This window comes from Henckelia pumila, chromosome 1 (assembly GCF_033568475.1).
Source record: "Henckelia pumila isolate YLH828 chromosome 1, ASM3356847v2, whole genome shotgun sequence".
NCBI classification, from domain to species: Eukaryota; Viridiplantae; Streptophyta; class Magnoliopsida; order Lamiales; family Gesneriaceae; genus Henckelia; species Henckelia pumila.
In genome coordinates this window covers 116,423,060-116,432,289 of record NC_133120.1, presented here as the reverse complement: position 1 = coordinate 116,432,289, position 9,230 = coordinate 116,423,060, and positions in this window count along the sequence as shown.

The following is a 9,230-nucleotide window of genomic DNA, read 5'->3' as shown; positions in this document are numbered from 1 at the left end:
GAATTCTAGTCGATATACTGAATTAGTTTAGAACTAACCTAGAATTGATAGATATGTCAGTGGTTAGACTACACAAAAATTATTCAAATGAAAGATTCCGACCTTTCTACGAAATTAATGGAGTTTTAGGTATAGTGGTGTTTAGTACGACAGTCTTATGACAATTCGTATAGAAGAGCATTACTTGAGCTGAAGAACTCCAAAAACAGTTAGTATATTAAGTCGAAAAGACTTAGCTTAATTCCAACATGATTATTAATTCTACGACAATAAGTTAAGTCAAAAAGATGATATTCGGCTATTGTCAATTGAGAAGTAATAGATAAACTCATATCAATAAAAAATAAGAAAAATACGTTAAATTTGAGCATTCTCTTCAATTTTGCTAAAGCTATTACATCATAGAAATCATGATTCTTGAATCTTTTGATATCGATTATGAGGTTTTTGTATTCGACCTCGATCGATCTTGATTTACTCTTGTTCCTTTGTGAGAGTCCAATTTGATTCATTTGCGTTGAGTTTTGAAATGCAAGTGAGTTATTTTCACTTAGCATCTTTTGTCATTCAGAATATTTATTTTTGGATGACCTTGATTTGAGCAGTTCCTTTGAGTCGAGATTCGAGAATTGTTGATCAATTAATGTACATATTCAGTGTATTTTGAAGTTATGGCTTGTAACTAATAGAAATTTGTACATAGAGTACAGCAAGATTTATGGGTTGAGTGCATGATGTGCTAGAAATTGGGACATAAAAAGAAGAATTAGATGACTGCTTGATCGATTGAGTACAGATCTGTATTGTTTGTACTTAAGTTTCTAGATAGATACTCACACAATCAGAATTGTTGCAACCCAGCTAAGCCAGATTTGTTTAGAAAGATGAAAGCAACATCGATATGAGATCAAGCAATTAGAAGTCAATTGAGAATGCTAGATCATGATATGAGACAAGAGAGCAGATCAGAGTGGATGGATTTTGAAGTGAATAATTGGTTGATTGTGCTAGATATTCTGGAAATGGAATATCAGATTCTGAATGAGGCATATTACAACCGATTTTATATCCATCAATTTTTTTGAAAAATGTATGAATTCCATGCATAAATTACTTGAAAGTGGTATTGGTGAAAGGAAATGAAAGCAGATACAATAGAATTGAAATTTCCAATACTAAGTTTCCAGAAAAAAAAAACAGAAAAGAATAAAACAGATGGTTTATGTAACAGATTAGTTACTTAAAAGGCGAAATAAGATCAACTTTTCGCAAGATTTTAGTTCGAAACTACTCAAATAGTCATGATTTTACGATTTAGATGGCAGTAGATTCTGACAGATTCAAGAATATGATTTATTAGATATGATACAGACATAAAAAGATAGTTGTTAAGAAGGTAGCAAGATGATAAGATTATAGGAATTATTGAAATCTATTGTCAAGATAGATACTGTAGATTTATTTTCTAGATTGTGGCACTGATTTTCAAATGTTCTGAGTGCTTGGTTGCATGAGATTTAATTATACCATCCTTCGATAGATGGACTGCCAGATTTGACTATCCATTTTTCGAGGATATACTCAAAACTATAGTACTATATTCGGTACTAGCTGATTGACTTTCTTCCACTTGATTACTATAATTCCTGTGACACCTATCTGAAAGGTATAACAACAACGTTTTGATTTTTAGATGATAAGAAAAGCATACTTGTCTTTATATTGAGACATAATTTCAGAAGTATCAGCTATCAGATCATATATGATTCGAGAAAATACTGAGAATGTGAAGATTAATCCGAACAGAACAAGAATATAGCAGAATCAACAAAGTTAGAAGAAGAATAACAAATACAGATTGTGATGTGTGAACAGAATGAGCAGGAAGAGAATTCGTTTCAGAGCATTATCCCATTTAGAAAGAGATTTCAAAAATGATCTATTTATGAATCCTTGTGAGTATTTAATCTAGCTTATTGATTATTACTCAATCTAGATTTGTCAGATAGATGAAATGTGATCCATACACATATGATAAAGAACATAAGCTAGAATATGATATGTGAATTCAATCAGATAAAGCAGAAGATGGTAAGATTCTGAGTTAAGAAAAATAGCCGATGCAGATTTAGGTCACGAGAAAGCACAGCTCAGATATAAGTTGACTCTCTGATTACAAAACAATAGTATAGGCATGATTGAAGAAGTGATCAGATAGAAGAATAAGAGAAGATATCAGAACATATATCTAAAGCTTACAAAAATGAAGTAAGTATTACTTCAGTCAGCTATAGAATTTAATGTGAGAATGAAATGATATTGAAATCTCATATTGCATTACATATCAATGCATTTCAGATTTGAATTGCAAGAGATCAATTTCGAGTCGGCGAGCTTAAGTTGTTTGAAATGGAATTAAAGCTTGAATCAAATTGAGATTGAACAGTAGTAATGAGATTGAGTAGAATTGAATGACAGATTTGTCTAGCTTGAAGTTGATCAGCATTTGCTAGAGTTTTTACAGATTCAAGATGTTTGAATCACGATGAAAGGTATGAATAGACATTAAATAATATGGAAAGAATAACTCGAGATCGTTTATGATTACCAAGTTTCCAAAAATCACAGACTTAATTGTTTAGATTATCTTATATTATTTCTTTGTTATTGTTGCTTGTAATGCTTATATGATTATTGAAAGAGTGGGTGCCCAGTGAGCCAACTTGTGGCTATGGGCTTTGATGACTCTTTGTATAAACGATCTTTTGTTTAATATAATTTACACTTTTATTAATGGCAATGACTTTATCTTTCTTCATATCGTTATATTGTGATATACTATTGTTGTTTTGATAAAGACCTTGAATATACTATAGTGTATGTAAGATGTGGTAGAACATGGGGATGTATATCATGAAATACATCTTATAGTCACTGTATATTCTAAACTGTTCCTATTTGATTGAGCCGTCCGATAATAAGGATAAGGATCGCTCGAGTTTGAGACTAGCATTTGCGATGCAGAGTACCACGTTTCATTGGTAGGGAACATGGAGATGTTCGAAGCATGCAAATGGATATTCATATGATGAATGATCGAACTACCCTATCCGGACTTTCCAAGTGGTTATCACTTATCGAGTGGATAAAGTCCGCGGTTTTGGTTGTACACCATTATTCCTTACTACTTGAAACATCATGGAGACTCTATATGCTAGTACTGTGCTTTGACTCGTTTACCGACTCTATTAGGGTCATCAGGTGTCGGGATTGGGTACAGTTACAACACATATAGGAGTCGATGCATTGTTGTCAAGGATTCACCATATACTTGCGAGTGTGGATATCCTATGCGATCTGAGGAGATATTAGTGTGACGAATCTCTGGCCAGAGTACTTGATGTGATTTAAGAAATGGTTTCTTAGTAGCACATGCGATGTCACTAATTTGATCTTCAAGATGTATTGCATAGTTATCGAATCTTGAGCGACTCTCGATATACCAATGGTTGTTGATTCGATCGGGATATATGGATGAAGGGACCGTACTGTACGCTAACCAAAATCTACTGGTTCTTGTAGGCACTATCAGTGATACCTAGGGAATCATGGGGCGATGTTGCTAGGCGCTCTACCATGATTCGTTGGGCAAGTCGGAAATCGTTGTTCCGAGTCACAAGGAGTTGTGAGCCCACGGCTAGCTGTATCCCTGAACCATTGAGGGTCACACAGAGTAATGGATTTTAATCCCCGTTGAGATAGTTAAATTTAAAGAGTTAAATTTAATGAACAAAGAAGTTGGACTTCTTGATTAAGAGTAAGGGAGTAGGATTTCCTAAAATGACATAGGGATGGACATTTTTGGAAACCACTGAATTCGGATTCAGAAAAATTTATCTTGACTTTAAAATGTGCAGAAATGGTTTCTGTGCACATTGGTGAAATCGGTTTATCAATCGGAGTCACGATGAATTTTATATTAATTTCTGAACATGCGGGCTTTGCTTGTCGAGCCTCAACTTATGACTAATGGGCCCTAAGCTGTTAGTGGCCTGCATTATAAATAAGTTATTGCAGTACAGAAATTACACACAACAGGTCATAATTTGAGAGACTAAAATTCGAAAACCCTAGCTCTCAAACCTAGTGGCCGCCGCCCCCTCTCCCTTCTCTGGCTGAGATTTTCCGGTCTGTGATTTTGAATTGCAGTCAGGATTAGCGAATCAAATTCGTTATTCTCTTCGCAGAAAACTTCTGATAGATTTTCTAGTGCAATCTATCAGAGGGATTAAACCTCCATTCGTGGACCTGATTGAAGAAAATATTGTTCATCAGTTCCAGGGAGATACAACAAGAGCAGAGAAATCTGTTGGTGTCCAGAATCTCGATTCGAGATTAAAGGTAAAAATTATATAACAGTTATTTAATTTTTACATACACATAAATTTAATCGTAAGGTTGATACTCATACTATGGAATCATTCCATATTAAAAATTTTAAACTTCCGCTGCGCCGGGTATCAATCGTGATTGATCTGAACGCCGCATTTTTTCCAACAGTGGTATCAGAGCCAGGTTGCTCAGATCAAACTATTAAATTAATCGATTGTACAAAAATTTTTGAGTCTCGGTTTTTAAAACAAAATAAATATTTTAAATAAAAATTTCTTTTTTCCGGGCAAAACCCGGGCAGCGATTGGATCGCTGCCCGAGGCGGCGCACGGCGCTGCCCTAGGGGGCAGCCGGGCTGCCCCGGCCCGACCCCACGGGGGTCACTCCCGGGCGGCCCGCGGGAAAAATTATTTTTATTTTTAAAATTAATTTTAATATGTTAAAATTTTATTTTTGGTCCGGTCAAAAATTGTTTTTGATTGGTTCACGAGGCATCAGATCGAATTGTTCGAGTCCGAAAATTTTAAAATTGATTTTTGGATAAATTTAAATTTTTGGAAAATTTTAATATTTTATCCTTAAATTGAATTTTGAAATCAATTATTTTTGGTACAATTGATGATAAGATTTGATCTTATGGATATATTAAGTAAAATATGATTTTATCTATAAAATTGGATTCTGTAGATAAAATATGATTTTATTTGATAAAAAGGTAAAATATGATTTTATCCTGTTTAAATTTAAATTGCCATATGCATGTTATCCAATAAATTAATTTTGAATTAAATATTTTTGGATAAGGATGATCGATTACCAGACCAATTTTTTAGGTGTATGTTAGGAATTTACATTTGTTTTTATTGTTGTTGGTTTTATTAATGGGCTTGGTTTATGGCCCAATATGAATGTCATATGTAATAAAAGTGGGCTTGGTTTATGGCCCGTTCCCACCCCTAAAAATGTATCCCCTACTTGTCATTGTTATTTATTGTAAATACATTAGATTTAGTGGGAGATCAAGATTTGAAGATGGAGTGGGCCCAGCAGACAATAAAAACTGAAGAAATGTAAATTGGAAGCAAATGTAATAGGATTGCATTGCATACTGCATATTACCTAGGATTGGACTAAGACTCGTGATTAGCAACCACGGGTCAATTAGAAATGGAATCGATCATCCTATATATAATATGTGATATTATGATTGTATGCATGTTTTAGACATAATTGTATGAATCCGGCAAACATACAATAATTTGAAAAATGATGAGACAAATTTTCATAATTAAAAATCCCTCATTTTAAATATGATTTAAAATTGATATCAAGATAAATAAAGGAAATTTAAATTTGTTTAAATGTTCCTACCTTCCATCAACGGTCAATGTATGTGAAGCTACCCGCGGATACGGTCCGGCTCATATTATTGGGGGGGCCCGTCCGTCGGAAAGCTGTACATTGGATCGACACATGTTGTAAGTTGGGTGGAACTCCCATGGGATCGGCTCATATTATTGGGGGATCCACATGGCGACCGTCCATCACAACTTAATATTGATGGGTCATCTTGACATGTCACTTTAAACGGCGTCATATTATTGGGCCCTTATTGGACATGAGGTAAACACATGGGGGTTTCTTTGGAAGCAATTGGGCTCTACCTTTTGAGAATTATGGTTGGCTGATATTATTCGGGACCATAAGTTTGTCAATTGGACTCCATGTTCTCACTAAGGAAAAAGTTTCCCGTTTTCACTAGAGGGTAGTGAAATCGTTAAAATAGTGGGAGTGAGATTCATAAAATTAAATTTCGCCTATTTTATGTCTTAGTAAATTGCTTAAACAATCATTGATATTTGTCTGTTTTCTTTTCAGTATTTCATAAGATGAATTCGCGTAATCCATTATTCTCGATCCTCGAACAAAACAAGTTGACTGGAGCAAACTATACGGAATGGTTCCGGAAGTTGAAGATTGTCTTGACTTCGGAGAAGATGCTCTACGTGTTAGAGAAATCTCCTCCGAAGGAAGCACCAGCTGACGTAAGTCCGGAGGAATTGGCCAAACTTGATACATGGTGGGACCATGATATCAAGACCAAATGCTATATGCAAGCCTCGATGTCTGATGAACTCCAGAGGCGATTTGAGGACATCGTGAATGCTGCTGACATTCACGCTCAACTCAAGGAACTTTTTGGGGCTCAATCGAGGGCTGAAAGGTTCGCTACTATTAAGGAGCTGATGACGTGTCGCATGCGTGAAGGGACTTCGGTCCGTGATCATGGGGTACGAGTGATTTGGCTCATACAGAAGTTGGTAACCCTTGATTTGGTGTTAGAGCATGAACTCAACGTGGACTTACTGCTTCTGTCTCTTCCTTCTTCGTTTGACGGATTTGTGGTAAACTTCAATATGAACAAGATAGAGGCCTCCCTTGAAGAGATGGTCAATATGCTTGTGACATATGAATTCACATTAAAGAAGGATAAATCGGTTTCTTGGTGGGCTCCTCATCTTCTGCTAAGAAGGTGCCAAGTACGAAGGGTAAGAAACGTTCTGCCCCACCCAAGAAAGTCGAACCCGAGAAGAAGCACAAGACAAAGGCTTCAAAAATGGAAAATAGGAACTGCGAAGGGTATGTTCTATATTGAAATAAACATTTCACTTAATACTACTTCTTGGGTATTGGATACCGGATGTGGATCTCACATTTACAATGATTTGCAGGTGATGACAAGAAGTCGCAGGCTTAGAATGAGTGAGACCCAGCTGAGGCTCGGGAATGGTTCCAGAGTTGAAGCTACAGCCATAGGAGATGTTTGTTTAATTTTGCAGAACGGTTTTAAGTTACTTTGAAGAGATGTTTTATTTGTTCCAGATTTAATAAAAACATTATTTCTATTTCTATGCTTGATAGAGATGGTTATTCTTGCAATTTTGTGATTGGGATTTGCAATATTTACAAGAATGAATGTTTGATTGGAAATGGACAACTTGAAAACGATCTATACAACTTAAAACTAAAAGACGTTCCAATAAATTATGTTGATAAACCGGCAACAACAAACAAAAGGAAAATCGATAGTCAAAACCCGGCAAACCTTTGGCACGCTAGGCTAGGTCATATTTCCTCAAGGAGGATGAACAAGCTAGTGGGAGAGGGCATGTTTGATATGTCTGATATTAACTCTCTACCTACTTGTGAATCCTGCCTGAAAGAAAAGATGACTAAATCTCCTTTTAAGGGAAAACCAGAGCGTAGTCAAAATATGTTGGATTTGATCCATACAGATGTTTGTGGTCCATTTAGAGTTGGGACTCAATATGGCCACACCTACTTCATTACCTTTACTGATGATTATTCAAGGTATGTGTATTTATATTTAATGAAATATAAGTCTGAAGCATTTGAAAAGTTCAAAGAATTCAAGGCTGAAGTAGAAAACAAGCTAGGTAAAAGTATTAAAGCACTTCGATCGGATCGAGGTGGAGAATACTGAAGTACCGAGTTTTTGGACTATCTGAAAGAGAATGAGATTCTCTCTCAGTGGACTCCTCCTATGACACCACAGCTTAATGGTGTATCGGAGCGTCGTAATCGAACTTTGTTGGACATGGTTCGATCCATGATGAGCTTCACTGAGCTTCCACCTTCGTTTTGGGGCTATGCGCTTGAAACGGCGGTATTGTTGTTGAACAACGTCCACACTAAAGCAGTGGACAAAACACCATACGAGTTATGGAATGGAAAAGCACCTAAGTATTCGTACTTGAGGATTTGGGGATGTCCTGCTTACGTGAAGCGGACAGTGGGAGATAAGTTGGATAGTCGATCCAGCTTATGTTATTTTGTGGGGTATCCAAAGAATTCAATCGGATATTATTTCTATTATCCTGCTGAAACAAAGGTGTTTGTTTCTAGGAATGCCACCTTCTTGGAGAATGAGTTCTTATTGGATAAGAAAGGCGAGATGATGGAACTCGAAGAAATTCGAGAAGAACCCAAAATACAAATTAACGATCCTACACCTCAGGAACCATTGCTGGACACGCCTGTACCTAGAAGATCCGAGAGGACTTCTAGACCTCCTATTCGATATGGTCTTCTTCTTGAAGGGGATCAAGATGAACCCGATGTTGGATGTGATCCAAGAAACTTCAAGGAAGCAATTTCTGATGCGGATTCAAATTTATGGCTTGAAGCTATGCAGTCTGAATTAGATTCGATGCATACAAACCAAGTTTGGTCTTTAGTAGATCCTCCCGATGGAATTGTTCCAATAGGGTGTAAATGGATCTACAAGAGAAAGCTTGGGCCTGATGGTAAGGTATTGACCTACAAGGCGCGATTGGTGGCAAAAGGTTATACTCAAAGACAAGGAGTTGACTATGATGAAACCTTTTCACCAGTTGCAATGTTCAAGTCCATAAGAATCCTTATTGCCATAGCTGCATGGTATGACTATGAGATATGGCAAATGGATGTGAAGACTGCTTTTTTTAATGGAGACATTAAGGAAGAAATCTATATGAAGCAGCCTGAGGGGTTCACATCCATGGGAAGCGAGCATAAGATATGCAAGCTTCAGAGATCAATATATGGTCTAAAACAAGCATCAAGAAGTTGGAACCAGAAATTTGATGAAACAATAAAAGATTTTGGTTTCATCAAGAACCCGGAGGAACCATGCGTGTACAAGAAAGTAGTTAAGGATGCTGAGACATTCTTAGTACTTTATGTTGATGACATCCTACTCATTGGGAATGATGTAGGGATGTTGCAGTCAACAAAGATATGGTTATCAGGTAGATTCTCGATGAAGGATTTGGGTG